At 41.0% G+C, this 19,342-nt stretch overlaps 1 protein-coding gene across 2 annotated transcripts in view; it reads left to right on the forward strand.

Annotated features, from left to right (window-relative positions):
• Positions 1-19,342, forward strand: part of sorcs3 (sortilin related VPS10 domain containing receptor 3) — a 183,657-nt gene that overhangs the window by 110,988 nt on the left and 53,327 nt on the right. The window lies entirely within an intron of this gene.

The following is a 19,342-nucleotide window of genomic DNA, read 5'->3' on the forward strand; positions in this document are numbered from 1 at the left end:
AAGTAGTCAGAGGCGGCGAAGACTTGGATTAGGCAACTCAACATTAACAAGGTAGCACAGGTCAGAGCGCGACATGATCACAGGTATTATGAGGATGTGACTAATGAGACTATAATTTGCATCATCGTCAGGACACCTTGGTACTCAAAGCAAAAGGCCCAGGCATGATTACCACCTCTGCTAGACCTATTCTCATTCCCCTCCCGAATGTGTCATCCACATACTGCAACCACTGCCCCCACGGCTGTTGTTACACATAACGAATATGTTCTTCATCTAGTTAGTTAAAAGAGGTTTACACAGAATATTATCGGTTGCTTAATTCGACTTGATTTCCCTCGCAGCCTCGACACTTTGTCTCGACCGTTGAGCCAGCAGTGAGAAGCTTTAATATGCTCATTTTCGGCTTGTAACTGCCTAATAGTTTTCAGACTGGGTCACTCTGAATTTAATCAGCTGTGAGTTGGTGCTTAGCTGCTGTTGTGTGCAGCCCCGAGGACTTAACTTTGAGGCAGGAGTGAAACTCTTTAGTGAGACATCAGAATCCATGTCAGGACAAATAGGCTGGGGTGAAGTATTTAGTTGTAATTCGTGATTCTCTTTTATGACTTTTCTTTAAATTAACATTCAGGTCAGTCCCCTCCTAGAGTAAGTAAATGGAGATATTTTTAGATTTAGAACTCTTAGTGACCTTTCCAGGCTCTTATCTCTTGACTGGGAGGGGTTTGTGGAGACAATTACTCATTGATGTAGTCCCATGTTGGCTTCTGAGAACAAGGCCAGTGTTGCTGCTGCCAACCGAGTGAGTTATGTAAACAGCCTGATAAAGAAGAACAGTAGAAAGAAGAAGCTCCACACATAGAAGAGTAAATAAGAGTTGTCTTATTTTGTTCCCCGTGAACCACCTGAGCTCCCAGTAGACTGGGTGTTGGGGCATTTTGCCTAAAATCTCTCTTTTTTTTGTCTCTTTTAGACAAAAACCCAGAGAAGAACAGACTGTTTTTTTTTTTCTAATTTCCTGATTTATTCACGAGAGACCTCTGTGCCCTTTAGCGGATGTAAAAACTGCAGCATTTGATGGAGTGTTGGCAGATACTAAGTAGAATTTGATGGATGCTGCAGAGAAATACATTTCCTCAAAAAGAAAAAAAAAAGAAGATAAACTCTAATTTAATTTGCAGTGGAACAGTAAAGATTTTTACACAGAAGGTTCCTATTGTAGCAATAAATATTCCCGTACCTCTGCTTACGCCTCAGTAACCATGAAAGACAAGGCCATGACTCTCTAATGGACTGTGTAGTGATGAACTCATCCAATAATTGCGTCAGAGACAAGAGTAGAGTGCTGTACACTGTAATCAAACATTGTTTGCAATCAGCCATTTCCTTATGTGAATTTCTGACCAATGACAGAATGGAATCTTTATCTGGATTATATTTGTGACCAATCATGATTATCTTTAGTCCATATTGTCATCCCCTATCCTTCATGCTGTTATTAAAGAATCCTCAGTGTTTTGGTATTGCAGTTGAGGGACTTGTGAGAGACAGATTAAAAGAAAAATGATTGCAATTGGTGCAGCAGAGGCTGAATTTAAGTCCCTAATATGAGTCAAGCTTCAAAAACAATTAATCCCACACTTCCTGTAATGCAGTCTGATAGCATACTTTGTCAGGCCCACAACTACTACAGTTTGCAACACAAACTTTCTGTTACCAAGACTAAGAGTCTCCAGCCATGCTTGTAGTTAGCTGAGACAGTATGTAGGCAGACATTTCACCAAAACTGGCAACTTGAACAGTACAGGAAGGTATCAGAATGGCAGCTTCATGGTGGCATTAGGCCAACAGTCATCGGATCATCAAAGTCATTCAGTTTCCACCTCTGGCACCATGAACAGTGTGCAAACTTTTGTGGAAATCTTTTCAGTAGTTATGATATTTCAGTCATGTCATATTCATAACCTTTTTAATGAACTGGTGTCAGCTTTTCCACAAACAGATCTGTGACTGACATATTTTTGTTTTGTTCTCATGTTCTAAAAATGTTCCTGTCAAGTGCCTGTTGTGACTTTCCAGCACACCTCTGAACAGTGGTCTGCCACACACGAGCACACACAGACTCACACAGACTCACACAGTGTATTACCTGCTGGTCCACTGCAGCCTGACCAGCCTGCAGAAACACTGGTTGAGCACTGACAAATTGAAAATCCCCAACTTTGTGTTGCCTTTGAACCCCAAGCAGCAAATAACCAAACTTGTGCTTCAAAGAAATAACAAGAGCAACCAGTGTATATTCACACCGTGAGCGCAGAGTTTAAGAAAGACAGGGGATTTCATGGTTCAGCTATAACCTCATAAAGGGTCATCCACACGGAAATGTAGTGCGTATTGATGCTGCACCGCAATTGCATTACCATAAGACGGCACATAACAAACCCTAGGTCCAGGCACACATTTAATTTGCGTGTTTGTGTTGCCAGTGGAGGAGCAGCAATCCATTAAGGCTGAGGCTGCTGTAGCAGGGAGCAGGGAGCCGGCGTCTCAGTACGCTACCGCAGCTATATTACTGTGTCTCAACTGGAATACATATGGGACTCAACCGAAGCTCTGCATGGCACGGAGCTGGCAGCCCACTACAGACGGAGGGATTAACGTCATTAGAGAGGTGATGGATGGTTCCGCATGGAACAGTAATAATACAATAGATCATGACAAAATGATCATAGAGGGAGCTGTCTTTGACAGGTTAATTCTAGACGGTAGAGGAAGCGTGCTTCGTGTTGAGAAGAAATAAAAAGTATTGGCAGATTAGGCTAGGTCATAATCAGTTTGTGAAAACTGCATATTCACTATCAAACCAAGTAAAACCCAATAAAATATAATAGTAAAAAAAAAAATATTATAAGCCTAAGACAGAGGGAGAGGCTGTGTGGGAAGTGCATATGTGCAAGTGAGTAGGCACATGTGAAAACTTTACAGCGTGAACTTGAAAGCGAGAGATGATACCAGGTCAAGCATGGCTTGGTTCATCAGGAAGTGTTTGATTGTGGTTTTGTTGCTCTGGCATGAAGGAACAGTGAAAGGAGCTCTGAAATCAAAGGGAAATTATGGATACAGTGAAGCAGTGACGGCTACATGGCAGGGAGAGGCAGGCACAACAGATGGAGTAACTCGTTCTGATGGAATAGCAGATATGTATTGTCACTCCGTTGTCAAAACAGCAGATGGAGGTGTGCTGCCAGGCTGACGGTGGACTGTATCAACAGCACCGAGATGAAGAAACTTTCCCGTACTGAGGAGCCCTCAGTAAAGATTATTCTTCAGTCTTTAAATATAACTCATTGATCTCATGGGAACAAAGTCAATATTGGAACATGCTCTGTGTACTTCTGTGTTCTTTATTAGTTCATTTTTGTGTGATTACCAAATGCTTCTGTTGTGAAATTGCAACAATATTGGATTTTTGTATGAGCTGCCACACAAGACTCAATGACCATGTGGGCAAAGTTATAACTATGCCAGGACCTTCAGCTCCTACAGTTGATTTCTGCAGTTTCATTAACTGTCAATTTGCAAGCGAAACTATAACACTAAAGGTACAGTGTTAGTTACAGTGGGTTAGGTTTTATTACCTAATATTGTGGTTGCGTATTATAGAGGGGCCCTGGGTTTGGCTCTTGACCTTAGAAATGGCCATTGTTAAGAAAATCTCAGCTCAAGGTCCATTTACTTGCTTTTCAACAATACCTTTAGGACATCTCATTAAGATTGGTTGGACGTTCATTCTTGGCCATGGTTATATTCTTTCCAAGGTCAAGCATAAAACATAGACCTACTCCTTAACCCACGTCACCTGACCCTAAATCCTAACCACTGAAACCTGGTTCGTTCAACCAGGTCACTGGTCACACCCAACAAACAAATAGGGCTGATGGATGTTCAAAGCAACCACACCTAAAGGCAGGGTGAAAAGCTCATCTTACAGAGGGGCAAAACAACAATAATCTGTTAAATATCAAGATGACAGTGCACATTTTCAGTTTTTCCTGGACGGCATTTATAGGGTTGCACTTGTTAGTACAGAGAGAAAGAGACAGAAAAAGCTGTGTAAGGAATGAAAGAAAAGAGCTTACAGGAGAAGTTTAAACACTGCGTACTTTCTCACCTCTGCACAGCCCACTAATCATTAATCGTTTGAATTTTAGATTATTGGCTTTGGAAAGCTCTCACCCTATTTTGACACCACACACACACACGTGCATACACATTCACCCGTGCTGATGATACACCCTAACAATGCCGCTTACCTTGCACCAACCTCACCTAACCCTAGCCCTATCCTGGGGACCCCTTACAGATTAAACTGGGCATTCATGCCTCCGTAGTTATACACTGGGCAAATAGTCATTCATCCATTATAAGGTGGTGGTCTGGTATTATTTATAGCGTTCCACAGTGGGATTTCTTCTCTGTATCCAAAGATCAGACGAGAGTTGTCGTCTTTCCTGGGGCATGAAGGTTTAAAGGTAGAGTCTAGTCTTTTTGCCCTTGGTAAACTGCCTCTGCCCTCTGAAGGTGTTTAGAATTCACCGGCTGAAGGAGGAGCCTTTGATATTTCAACATCCGCAGTAACCTTTACATGTCGCTTACATGGCCACTGCTCTCTTCGAGCTGTGTGAGCCTATCAGCTTTTCATGGAAGAGAAACATATTTGTCAGGGGCTGTGGATAGAGAAAAGAGGCTGAAGGTGAGGGGGGCTGGTAGGAGGGGTGTGTGTGTGTGTGTGTGTGGTAGAGAGGAAGGTGGGGACGTAGGAACAGAGGGAAGGAAATGAACCAATAAATGAGAGCAAATGAAGATTGATGGATCATGCTTGAATTCTTATTAAATAACTCATTTCTATCTGTTATAGAGGCTTCGCTGACATCCTCCGTTGGCACGGCAACAGATGAATAGATATCAGTTGATCTGTTTGTTGGCTTGTTTATCAGTTTTCAAACAGGCCTGCAGTGTATTCCCTCATCGTCTGCCCCACTGATGCTGCAGCCAAGCCAAGCCCTGATATGACACGCTAGGTTAAAATCACTTCTTAGAATCAAACCCATTCCCTTTTATCACTTCAGCAGAGGTGAGGGAAAACACTTTAATGGTTTGCATATTTCTGTTCTGTGGGGGGCGGGGGTGATGTGACAATTCATATCATTCACTCCTCTCGTCTGTGCGCCGGCTGGCAGCAGGATGGATGCAAGGTCCTCTCTGAGCTGCTCTCTCACTGCGAGGAGTCGAGGTGCGTGTTTTTGGGCTACAGGCAATTATGACATTTATTTTAGTCGGTGGCGTCCCGAGAGTGAGCCTGTCAGTGTGTGGAAACACAGGGCAGCAAGGGGGGCACCAAACGTCATAAACCAAACCATGACGGGAAAGCTCTTGTCACTCTTGCAAGCCAGCTCTGCATTATAGAAGACAGGTGGAATTTATAAAAATAAGTGCTTTTACTTTGAATCCATTTGTGTTCTTGGTGCCATCGGAAGCTCCTGGGAGATATTATTGGTTCACTTACATTCGAAGCTCAGGAGAGTAAACACAAGCAAAACAGTCTCAACGATCAAGTTCTTTGTTTGTTTCTTCATACATGTTACAGGGAGTGGTATAGTGGTGTCTTGGTGTTTAGGTACACTGTGGCTTCTACATCTATCCCCCAGTTTAGTGGAGGTCAATTTCTGAAGTGTGCGCCCGAAGTAGCTTACTCTTAGTTTTGATACTTTCAATACATTTGGCTGTTTTCCATGCATTTTTATTTTACAGCTGCTACTTTAACCAACTATTTGACTAGCTCCTTTACCAACTATCAACTTTGCTTGCCTGCGATGCTGCCAACGCCAGTGTGATGTCGTTATTTAACATTATGTTCGTCTCATTATCTTCCTCTGGAGATGCTGCTTAATCTAAGTCATAAATGTCATTGGTATAATTGCTGACAATTATTTCTCGTTGACAAAGTTAAAAAAAAGTAGCTTGGAGTGATCGCTTCATACTTGTAGTTGTGTGTACTTAAGTAGTTATGAAGCTGTACTGACGGCGAGTGGAGCGACTTCTTTAAGTCTGTCCTTCAGACAGCTCTTCTTCTCATGTCCGATGCTGTTTTATGGGGGTACTTCTGTTGCCTGGGAGGAAGCACTGCCCTAAAGTCAGGGAACAAAAGTCTGTGTGTAGTAAACACAGATTACATGGAAGACCGTGAATGCCTGCAGTCCTGCTTTGCAAGATGCACACTGACAGGACTATTTTTAGGTCTACGGTAAATACGCCTGCCCAGAGGTGGATATATGCTGTGTACCTGCATATATGTGTAGCATGGCAATGGTCAGCAAAGATACACATACAGTATTTAATCCTTGGTCTGGTTTCCACTACAACAGACAAAAAACTGAACCAATCTCGAGGGACTAAGAGTCACAAGGTCAACAATATCAGTTCTTTCTGCCCTAGGTAACATTAAAGCAAATATTTCTGTTGACTTAAGTAGATAGTGTAATATGAATTATTCAACATGTTCCTAATGACTCCCGTTCATTCAGTTTTAGAGGTGGTAAAATTTTGCTGATGTTTGTATAGCCCTTGCCAGAGAAACCAACTCGTTGACTCAAGTTTCTTCTCGACTACTTGCAGGCATTATGCAAAAATAGAAAACAATCGTTAGATTGTTGTTTCAAGGGGTATTTTTTCCTTTTATGCATTTTCATTTCAGTGTTGTTGTTGAGTTCTTGGAGTGGGGGGGGGTGACAAACCTCAAACACAAAGGCACTCAGTTATTATTAACCTCATGTGATGTAGTTTCTCTTTAGTTGACCAGGTTCCCTCAGATTGTGACATGTTTGTTTATTACCACCCCAAGACTTGTATTTTAGGACAACATCAGTAATTTACTAATTGGAGTGTGAAATTATAGGGAGTCCTCTATTACAAAATGCCATTGCACAAATAGGGAGGAGAGGATCAAAGATTTATGGTTCAAAAGTGCTGCGTTACCAGAAAAAAAAAAAACCTCTATGCAATTTCCACCTCCTCCCAAGCCCATATAGTCTCAACCCCATTTCCCTTTTCCTTTCACAATCCCCCTAATGATCGTAACAGGCCTTGGAGCCCATAAATCTGAACAGTAGGGAAACTAAGTGTCTCATCATTATGCAGCCTCCACCTATCTACTCAAAGAGCATCCATGTAAGGCCCCCAGGACAGTGGCAGCACTTGTTTAAATCCAATCTCATTTCAGTGAGCTCTTCATCACTTTTTTCCCCTCCCGCACCTAATGACGTCCCCGTGCCATATTGTTGTCTTACGTGTAATGGGGATGAGCTGAATTACTCTTCCACTTGACTAATGGTGATGACTGAGTTAAGTTGACAGAGTCATTTTCAGTTGCGGTAATGTTGTTGCTGGCACTTGTTCCCTGAAGAAGTTATGAAGTCTTCCAGGAGGTTTTCGTTGGACAGATATCACCTTGGCAGGATTAGGGTTCAAGTGTGCATCTGTTCATGTCTGTGAATAGATAAAGCCACCAAGGAGTTCTTTCATGTTACATGACAACACTGATCTAAGCCACAACTCAATCCATCAGAAGAAGGTCAAAGCATGTCTGTTTATTTCTTGAGCAATCTGTTCCACCTAAATTATGCCTGTTTTCTTCCTGTATGTTCTTCCATATACAGGCAAGGTGACCTAGAACTGTAAGAGTGGTTTTTGTTAGAAACTACGCCTCAGAAAAGAATAATGTCCAGGACCCATGTTGGAGTTCTTAGGTTTAAGACTGGAATCTGGACTGTGCACATCACGTAATGGGGAAAAAAATATAGGTATCCCACTCTTTCTTTAGCCTGGATTCAGACTTCTGAATTGTGGCCCACATGTCCAGTTAGTTCAGTGAAACACAGAGTAGGTCTGGTGTTGTGCCCATTGATGGCTTTGATGACACGGGAAATTATAAAATATTCACCAACAGCCTTGTTTCTAATGACGGACATGAGATGTTGATGAGACTGAACTGACATCAGAAAACAACAACTAAAGCTCAGGACAATATTGTTGACAATGATGGAGTTTAGAGTAAAAAACTACAACAGAATCGATCTATGTTTTTGCTGAGGGAAAAAGAGGAGACAAAATGACAGGTTGCTTTTTCAAACGATAACATAATCCCAATGCACGTGTCTCTTGGCTAACCTTTTGCATAAGCTTTGTTTATATTGGAGTGTGAAGCATGCCACCCATGCCAAAACAAAATGATAGAGTACAACCTATAATAAACATTTACTCTATGACTATAACACAGTCTCATGCAGCACTACCTCCAAGGCCAGGAAAATTACAGAATAAAACTGTCAACTTTGTGGCACAGTCCTGACAAAACTGAACATTATAAAGGTAGGATTTGTTGTAGTGCAGAGTTGTGATGATTGTGTAGGGTTTCCTGTTCTCTGGATTATCAGGTTTTGTGTTATCAAACAGAGAATTAAAATCATAGCATTGACTAACTCGTATTGCAAGAGTTGGATTACATTGGATTTGCGAATGTAGTTGCATCTTTCCAGACTTCATTGTTTTATCCTTGTTCATGTCTGCATGTATCGCTTAAATGCCGTCGCTGCAAAGCTGCATTCATAACCATACAACCCTTCATTTTGTGTCTTATTTTACTTTTATGCTCATTTATCTTCTGTCAAGACTAAAAATCTGTCTCTGTAAGGTTGGACGGTCATGGCCCTCAGAGGCTCTAGATTAAGTTTTTACTACTTTTGATACTGATTATGAATTTGTGGAAAATCGTACAAATTACAAATTTAAGTACAATATCAATGTGACCAGGTCCTGCTCTATTACTCGTTGTGGCTGTGTCTTGTAACAGGTTTATCTGTCCATGTCTCTGTGTTGTTGGAAATAATTCTTCTGTGTGGGGTGTCTCCGCGATCTTTTTGACATTTAGCCTGAAAAACACATTATAGGTTCACCATTCGAAACTGAACAGAGAATTGGACTTTTTTTTTTTTCTATTTTGTGCAAGAACACACAAAAAGAAGTGCAGACACATCTGGATCAGCTGTCCAACTCTGTCAAGGTCCTAGGTTTTGGAGCTGGTGTTAGCAGTCAGCAGAGTGAGCTTGGGAAATGGGGAAAAGCTCTGTCAAGGAAAATGGGCACGTTACTTTAGCTGCTAAGGTTGTGAATGGAGGAGGCTCAGGGGGAAACTAAAACACTGCCTACTGCTGCCGCCTGTAACCGCCATTCTTTTCCATCACTGCTCTCTCTCTCTCTCTCTCTCACACACACACACACACACACACACACACACACACAAGCATATACAAACATACGTGCTCAAACACCCAAACACAACTAAAATAATGTTTTGGCATACTTGTGCCCCAGACAAAGTAGGAATATTCTCCATGATGTGTTCCCATGGGAATGCAGCAGCCCACCGGCATAACCGCCTCTCTGATAGAGCTGCACAGTCCCTTCAGTCCTTCAATATGCAAACATTGTTTGACTTAATCCACCCTAATGATGCAAATTTATGCTGTTAATTATTTCTAGCTGAATCGTATCGTGGCTAAACGTTTTCAGAAATGCAACGGGGACATCAGACTCAATAAAGTATTCAGGGAAAGAGGGAGAAGACGTTATTCGGGATTACTTTTTTTTTCTTCTTCTTCTTTCTTTCATTCTTTTTCATTTGCATTAGCTCCATAAAAAGAATTTGCATTTTCCATTTTGTAACATTCCTAATATGGGCGATATTGTTGTCTGTGGCTATAGACTCTGGCATTGAACAGTCCTCTTTAGATAAGCTCTTTTAATTCAAACCTTATTTAATAGGAAGCAGTGGATCTACATCCCTGAGTGCTCTGCTTTCAGGATTGTGCTCTGTCATTGTAATCTTCAGCTGACACCTTTTTGCCCAGTAAATATGATTCCACATTTAAACCTCTGATATGTTACATATACAGACTGTAACTGGATGTTAAAACATCAAACACAGTAAAACAGTTTGCTGGTGAAGAAGCTATTTTTATCACAGTGTGATTATAGTCAAGAGTGGTTTCAAGCAGGGCCACTTTCTTCTGATTGAGCTTACGCTATACTTTAAGCTGTGGACCTCTGTTTCTCTGGCGTTACAGTCTACAATGTGCCACTGCTGTGATTCATCTATTTGAGGAGAATCATGTCCCTTTTTTTCTTTTGGTCCAACTGAAATCACAAAATAAATCACAGTATTATTTTTTTTCCTGAAATAAAGAAAGAAAGAAACTCTGGGTGGCTGGGTCAGTGTATGTGATGGCAGCAGCACAGACAGACCACCAACTTCCGCCAGTGACTATAGCTTCTAAGCTAAGAACAGACATTCAAACCAAATGACGCTGACATTATCTGGAAAGTTGGTCCTAGAGGTACAGCTAAAAATTGTAAGATCATTAGCTACCTATAGCCTGCAGACTGACATTAGCAATGCACTTTTCGTCTGGTGGATATTTGTTTGGTAGCTTGTTTAGCCAGCAAAGGTGCAACTCACGGCATGTGTCAATGCTTGTGGGAGTAGAAGGAGACATTAACTAGAGCACTACTGTGGGCTGCAGCTCAAAGTCTGGGCCTCCTTTTTGTGGTTTTTCATGGCTGCTGACTCACTGTTAAATACAAAATATAAATGTGGTTGTGATTTTTCAAACGGACACAGGGCACATCGTTTACAGAGCACATCCATGTGTGTGCCATAAGCAGAACAAAAAAAAAAAAAGTTAATATATAGATTATAATCAGTCATAAAATTGTGTGTCTGATAAGCACTGATACAAAGTGGTAGTTCCTAATTCCTTTCACAAACCAAACCACTTCCTAAAAATCTATCACAGTGTGTCTATTTGAACAGATCCATTTCCAGCCCCTTCCTGCCCCTGTCTGAAAGATGGCGTTGAGCTTGAGCCAAAAAGGCTGCTCAGCTGCTGCAGTGCATTTCTCAACTCAATGACTCTCCAGATGGCAGGTATCTTTAGTGCTCAGCTCCCTTGTCCTGAGCTGCGACAGCTCTGCCACGCTCCATCGAGCTGCAGTGGGGCCCGCCCTCCCAGGGTACTTTTAATGGACTTTAATTTGAAACACATGATCAGGACAATACAGACAGTTCACTTGCAAGCACAATGGAGATAATAAGGCTCCTTTTCATGCATATGGGCTTAGCAATTTACAGCATAATTATTTCTAAGTGGAGAGAAATGATTACCTGAAGGCCCAGGTTGAAGACAGCTACTTTATATTATATACAGATTGTGAGGCAGTGGTTTATGCACATGTCAACCTATACAGTACAAGCCTAACAATAAAGTATAATGGGCATTTTTGAATTCCGACAACCAGTGTGATAGATGTAGGTGGCTAGTTTTTCCAAGCAAATGCTGTTCCAGTACTTGGTCAGCTGAACAGAATAAAGGACTGATGTACACGTCTCACTGTTAACTGAGAGCACACACAGTACCTGTGTGACTGCCAGGCAGGTGTGTTGCCTGCTATCATTTGTTATGTAGCTCTAAGGCAACAAGATAGCATAACAAGGAATCACTGAGGGAACCCAGAAGAGGTGGTGCAGTGTGAAAGTAAGCAGAAAGCCAGAGGGAATCCATTTGTTAGACTTGACTAGGCACACATTAGTGTTTGACACTGATAATCATACAGGTACATCGTCATACATATTTTAATTTGTTGAGTGTGTGCTGGTAACAAGTGGTTGAAAACCGCACAGACTTCACGCTGCAATGCACTCTTTACTTCATGAAATACTTCATCAGGGTGAAGTAAATCCATGTAGAGATTTGTCCTTGAATCAGAAAGAAGAATGTTCAGACCGTGCTAGTAAGAAGTGCAGAGAGGCACACAATGCACCTAAGACGAAAAACATGAGCGAACATTTTCCTGTATTTATAATGTGATGAAAGGTCATGATCACATATGGAGCATTTGTGATTTGCTGTATAATAATTATGCATTATGCACCTTAATGGCCCATGCTATATCAATGTACAGTGTCAGTTTAATAGCATGACACTGTGGGGTCAGTAACTGTGTTATAAGCATAATAATCCCATTGATGTGCCGTCATTTGATATTAAAGCTTTCATCCCTCAAAACGCCTTGATTGTGTGATCAGAGTAAATGAATGTCCCCATTCATATAGAACACATAACGTCTGTCTTCATGAAAATGATCAAAGTCCAGGTTTAAATGGCGCTTGAAAGTTTGACTCTGGAAAAGTATTGAAATTATATATTAAAATTAGTCTCACTCACTTACTCACTGGCCTTTTTTCCAGCAATTTACTCCACATTGTTCTCTGCATTTATAACTGATAAAGCCCATAAGATACGGTTGAGAGCACTGGGGGAAAAAAGCCATTAAGTGGACCCTGACTTCAGATTATTTTGTCAAAAAATAAACTGGCTTCAGGAACTTGCTGTCGTCTGAACTCACCTTATCTGTCTCTGCTTTCCCGCCAACGATCAAATGTCGCCATTAAGATTTGTTGGAACACACAACTGAGCTGGAGGTAGAGCCTCTGGAAAACAAACGGCTGAGAATTTTTGCCTCACTACTTTCTGATTACTTTAATATGGCTTCTGATTAGGGCTTCTGCTACCTCAACTATATTAATTATCTGCTGATTATTTTCCTGATTAAGTGATTAATAGTTTTTTCTATAAAATGCCAGAATAAATGTCTCCTCCAATTTTCCATCCAAGGTGACATCTTGACATCAAAACAAAGAAAAAGCAGAAAGCCCTCACAAAGAAGAGAGAATTATCTTTTTTGTTTTGTTTTGTTGCCTGAAAAATGACTGATAGATTAAGTGATGATCAAACTACTTAATCAGTTGGTTGTCTGGTTGTTGATCAACTAATTAGTTCATGGACTAATTGTTTCAGCTCTGCTTCCAATGCATTGCCATATTCTCTTTTAGTGAAGCTGATTTCTTGAGGGTACTGATTTTTTCCTGCAGCGATACCAGTGACAAACAATGAGAATGTTATACTCCGTGACTCCTTATGGCTTCACTCACAACAATCCAGACTGTTCATTTTCACAGCCTTTTCCTATACCTCCCTCCATAGGATCATCCTTACTGCTGTGTATTTTGCAGGCTCCATAAATTGTGGGGTATAAAACCAGTCCTCCTCTTCCCTCGCATACGGGATATGTCGAGCCGATGCCAACAGAAGCTGTTTGATTTAGAGCACTGTACATAGATGCATCAAGAATTTATGGGAGACTTAATTAGGAGTTATAAAAGTGACTTATAGTAATTGTGTGGGACACGGGGGCCTATAATGCGGCAGTTATCATTTCCATAACTTCCAAGTCTCGATTCTTTTCTCAGAACTTTTATGTGTTGGTGGAGCTGTTTGTGCTTTGATGTTAATGCACAAAGCTTTTCTGGGTGGCAGAATGTTGCCGCTGCAATGCCGCAGAAGGAACTGTGCAAATGGAAAAAGGCAGAAAACCCATGCTTTGCTTTCTGTCACTGCAGTGTGTCACTGCAAAGATGTTATTCAGGTTTACACACATTATCCCAACATCAGGGTAAAAGCCATGACGAAACTGGAACAAATTTGAAGCAAAGAGAGATTGTAGAAAATGTTTTTCAGTCAGAGGAAGTTCTCTCGTGCGTATTTACCTTCTCTGTCGTGCCTCGTGTTTCATTTTTCACCACAATGCTAAACAAACGTCTTGTTGGCTCATTTTGCAAAGTGTGAATGAGCCCAGAAGACTGCAGGGACTCACATTCAACAACTGTGAATTTTTTCACATCAGTTTCGGTGACTTGTGTGAATTGTCCAGATCTGAAGAGTTTTTTTGGGGGGGGGTTGAAGAATCACCTTAACAATTCCTACAGTGTCACATGCATATGAGCGAACTTCATTGAGCTAAAAAAAAAAAAAAAATCTGCTCAACTGCCAGGATCGGCTACGAGGACATGTCATTACATCACATGGTTGTTTACTCTTGTTGGACCGTGGCTGACACAGCAGCAAATGCTTGAAAGTTTGTATTTGAACACTGCACTCTCTCCCTGTCCTGCATGGCTCATTTTTGAGCGGCAAGTGCATGGGCATGGATTTGGGTATGGACAACAAGGACATGTCCCTACCAATGTCAAGGTGTTGCTGAATATTTATTGTCTCAGACCATCTTGCCATTTTAACTCCACTCTGTGGAAACAGTAAGATCTATGCAGCAACTGTTGTAGTTGTTGCCAGGTTTGTGTGTTTTCTGCAGAATGTCATGATAAAGACTGAAAGAGTTGGATATGGCAGTAACAGCAGTGGAGCTGGTAATGAGCTCTAACGTGTTTTCTTTGAATTTATCTAGAGAAATATTTATTATTTAATGCCTCTCTCCCCCTTTTCTATGAGTGGATCAGGAATATTTCTAGCTGCTGTGGCTCAGGACCTAGAGCGGGACATCCAATCATCAGAAGGTTGATTGTTCGACCCCCAGCTCCTCCAGTTTGCATGTCAACTTGTCCTTGTGCAAGATACTGAAACTCAAATTGCGATGTATCATCAGTGTGTGAGTGTGTATATGAATGCAGCTTGTAGCATAAAGTGCTTTGAGTGGTCGATAAGACTAGAAAAGTGAAAATTAGCCACAGCTTGACCAGCTGATTTGTTTGTTAATGTCGGGCATCATTTTATTCTGAAAATCTGTTTGATTTCATGACCAGGGCAACTTAGACAGCCTGAGGGTGTTTTAAGAAGAGGACTCCCCAACACACCATTAAACAAGTTTCCCTTTGTATTTAAGAATATAGCACAGACCTTCAACACATGATTATATGATATGATATGCTCACATTTCTTTTTTGACTTTGAGTAGCTCTCTCTTTTTTTCGCCATATATGTGTTTGAATCTCGGAGACTGCTTGAGGGTTCAGAGGTGTAATGCAGGTAGGAGCGAATGTTCAGAAATATCATAGGAGGATAAACAAGGAATGGAACCATTTATATAAACACATTGTCTTCCAGTACACTGTATAACTAAATAATACATTTTGGTCTTCATCCCACCTGTGAATCTCTGTTTGGCTCAGCTGGGAACTGTGTGGATAGTTTTGGTTTTGTTTGGCCAGATTTTGAGATACTTTGGGATTTCGGTCTCAACAACGAGCAGTTTTTATTAGAACTACACAGAAATAGTACAAATATTAAAACCGCTGATACGGAGGTCTGTGGATTATCTACAATAACAGGTACATTGTCTGTGGAAAGAAATGATGCTGCTGAATCTTTGAAATGTAATTTTTCAGAGCTGTGTGCACCACCAACGCACCACTGTACTGGGGAAGAGGCAGAAATCCCAGACACTGTTAGTGAATATTCCCTGTCACACAACTAAACAAAATTAGAATCTCTAAATCTGATCCTAAAACAGTAACATTACCACTGTCAGTCTGTAGTGTAGACGTTTCAGCATCTGGTTGCAGCTGTTGTTTAATAACTACTTGGATTTTTACCTCCCGCTGCCTCAAGCAAAATCCATAATGTCTTATTTCCAGTGCAGAATGGAGCAGACAGCCTGTCAATAGAGAACATTGTTGTGGGTATAAGTGATCAGCATCTCAGTGGGAGCGGGCAGGAGTAGCATGATGCATCTGGTAATGGTTGGAATTCATGCGGGAACAGGCTGTTGTGGATTCAAAAAAAAAAGAAAAAACAAAAACAGTACCACACGGGGCTCCTGTCACTAATTGGTTGCACAGGTCCAACACATTTTATCAGCTACTGTGAGAATAATGGTTTGTCTCTGTCTCTCTTTTTCATGGCAGGCTTTTTTTTTTTTTTTTTTTTGTTACAGCTCACAGTGAGAGTTAAGGAAAGCCATTATTATGATCTTAGCCAGTTCTACCTGTGACAATCAGTGGATTTGGTAGCAGCCTCACAGCTAACAAATAGCTTGCGCTAGTTTGCAGCAGAAAACTAGCAGCAGGGTCAGCTGCTTTGTGGTGTGTGTGTGTGTGTGTGTGTGTGTGTGTGTGTGTGTGTGTGTGTGTGTGTGTGTGTGTGTGTGTGTGTGTGTGTGTGTGTGGGGGGGAGCACTTGAACACTGAAAAGCCATGTCATTCTGTCCACAGGGAACATGTCTCTGCACCACCGCTGCCACTAACACGCTTTTTCCTAACTGATTTCAAGGGTAGACAGCCACTGAAGAGCAGTCATTTATCTTTAATTCTGATTCATATTTCATCTTGAGCAAAAGTGCACTTACACCAGGTTTTAAATAGATGGATAGCAACAGCAAATGCAATAATGTACATTTCCCTCAAGCACGTCCCTCACACCTCTGAAAGAGAAAGGCCTCATGAAATTCATCTTTCGGTGGCTGATGTGTAAACTCTCATGTGAGAGACCACATTTTGAATCAATTCATTTCTCATTTAGGTTCAATCTGTGTCTGATTTACCTCACTTCCCTGTGTAGATTTGTTTCCCGTAAAGCACAAGTTAAGGCTACAAGAAGAAAAACAAATGTAGACCAATACATAAACCTTAAGATTTATTCCCTGTACATTTAAACTGAAATCCAATATCCCTACATAACTTCTAAGCTGAGAGCAGTGAAACAAAACCTGCTTATTATGCCTGTATGCCTGCAGCATAATTTAAATTGTTTGATGGCTAAATGTGATAAAACCAGTGCTGCCTGGAATGAATTTCTTGTGAGACATGGTCCTCAAAGACCTTCACTCTGATCTAAGACACAGAGGGAGACATTCTTTCTGGCTTTCACACACCTTTTTGTGTAAACAGTGTTTGAGTGGGTTTCCCTGTGTGTTGATTAACATGCATAATTCCTGAGATAAGGAAGCTTGCTCACACTGTGGAATGGCCTTCTGGTTTTTGTTTTTCTGTTCAAGCTGTGGCAGTGTGTTTTATGTATCAATTTGTTATTCCACCAACTGTTGTAGAAATATTGTTCACAAGTAGCACTTCAGATACTACTACAGATATTTTTTTCTGAGAATTGTCTCTATCATTTGGGTTTGTTGTTGTTTTGGTTCTTGATTTTAATTTTAATTTAGTTTTAGTCTTTTCACAAAAATATATTTGTCACTTTGCTGAAGACAGTTTAGTTTTTGTCCGTGTATTTTTTTTCCTCTCGGTTTGGTAATGTATTAAAAAAGGCACTGTTCACGATCATTGATTGTCACATGTCCTTCATGTGAAATGCAGCTACCTCTGTCCTCTGTCTTCAGAAGTGTCCCTTCACTCTTTGACTTTGTTCAGTGAAATACTGTTTAAAGTCTGATTTTCGCTTTAATGAGCAGCTACAGTAAACCAATCAATAATAGTCCATTACCAAACATCTGGGGGAAGACTTCAATTGTCGACAGCCTACTTTCATTCTGCACTCGTTCCTACTGAGAGCACATAAATATGAGGGAATAACCAACTCAAAGTAATGTTAGCATTACCATTAACAATACAGTAAAAATTGTAGTTTAAAGTTAGCTTACCATTCTATAAATGTTAGTGTACTGCCTGCCTTATCGTTATTATATACACACACATATATATATAGAGGCATTTTAGGTCTGTAATAGAAAGAGCTGTTGCAGATCATTGTGTCTCAACCCTTAAACCACAGGAGGACCACGGCTAAATCTGCTCCTGAGGGAGAGATTTTGGATGGAGGCAGTTACAGTTAATGTACAGTGTGATTACACAGATGATCGCACAAGTTTAAATAAAAACAAAACAGTAACTGGTTCATTTGTCTTTCACATCATTTAGTTTAATTTTTGGACATTTTGTCATAGTTTACATTTTGAATGGTTGCTTTTTTTTTGTTTGTTTGTTTATTTCACGATATAAAAAAATGTTGACAAAAATAATGTTGTTACTCCACACAAACCTGGTTAGGATCTGACAGTTTCCTAAGAAGGTTACACCCTGCTTTTCACAGCACCTTCATCTGAATTACCAACATTACCTGCAAACCGCTGCACAGGTCAGAGCAACCCAAATGTTTTATAAACCTGTCATCAGCACGAATAGATGAGTTTAACAAACATGCTCTCTGCAATTCCTCAATCACCATTTAAACTCCCGCCCCGCGTCGGCTCCCTCAGCTGTCACCGACTCCGTTGGTGGTGTGGCAGCTGGCCGGCCGGGCTTTTGATTTATCGAAGTGAGTGGGAAACTATGAAGCTTACTTTGTGACAGCTCAGAAGCTTTAAAATTTAAGATGTCATTGAATTGATGAATGGAGAGAGGAGAGGCTGAGCCTGCCCGCTGGCGTCATATGTCACTGTCCAAAGTGATGAGGGACCCTGACTGCTGCCCTGTTACACCAACCCAAAGGCTCCGGTGGGGAACCTTTCTTTACAGAGGCTGGAAGAATCAGAAATCAAATTTTCTGTAGAATAGATGCCTATGGGCACTGTATATTAGACTCTGTTCAGTTTTATAGAGGTTTAGACAAATGTTTGCTCCCATCTAATACTAATACCTAACCACACAGGGCACCGAGAGATGAATGCTTTGCTCTCCTGCCATTGTTTATCATTGTCAAGCACTCCAAACAGACACATGGCCTTCAAGTGCTGATTAAATGATGGAATAATCACAAGATAACATCTGACATCCAAATGTGAAATCCAAGGACTCACACCAACTTCAAATTACAAGCAGATTATTGCTTCACTCTGCTTATGTATGGCCCTGCTGCTGCTGCTGCTGCTGCTGCTGCTGCTGTACATGTTTTGAGAACACTGCTAATGTAATTTTCAAATGGAAAACATACCTGCTGACATAGATAGATTTTTCCTTGCGAAGCTGACAAATAAATTTGCAGGAAGTGACAAATGTGTATCCTTTTATCAGAGTAAGTGTCAGATTTGCTGTGATAAAAGGCAACAAGTAGGAACATTAGCATAGAGCTCAACTGGGGCCACCGACTCACTGCAGTGCAAGGAAACAACAACGTACAGACACAGCAAGATATAAGGATGCCGTTTCTCCAACATCCATCAGTACAGTGTAGGGAAACGCACCCAGGTTATTAATTGTTTGCCCGAGCACCAGAAAATGTAATTAGTACATTGAAATTAGGCCACTGGGTCCATGTTGTACACCTTCACGTCAGCTGAGCTATATATCATTCCTTGCATTTTTATGGGGGCTCATTCTGCAGGACGTTGTTTTTGATTGGGTGCTGAGGAAATGGCTTTGTGTCCAACCGTTGTTTTTACTGTAACAGCAGTCTAAAAACTACCGAACAAAACCAAATCATTTGCT

The sequence above is a fragment of the Toxotes jaculatrix genome, chromosome 4 (assembly GCF_017976425.1).
Source record: "Toxotes jaculatrix isolate fToxJac2 chromosome 4, fToxJac2.pri, whole genome shotgun sequence".
Classification (NCBI taxonomy): Eukaryota; Metazoa; Chordata; class Actinopteri; family Toxotidae; genus Toxotes; species Toxotes jaculatrix.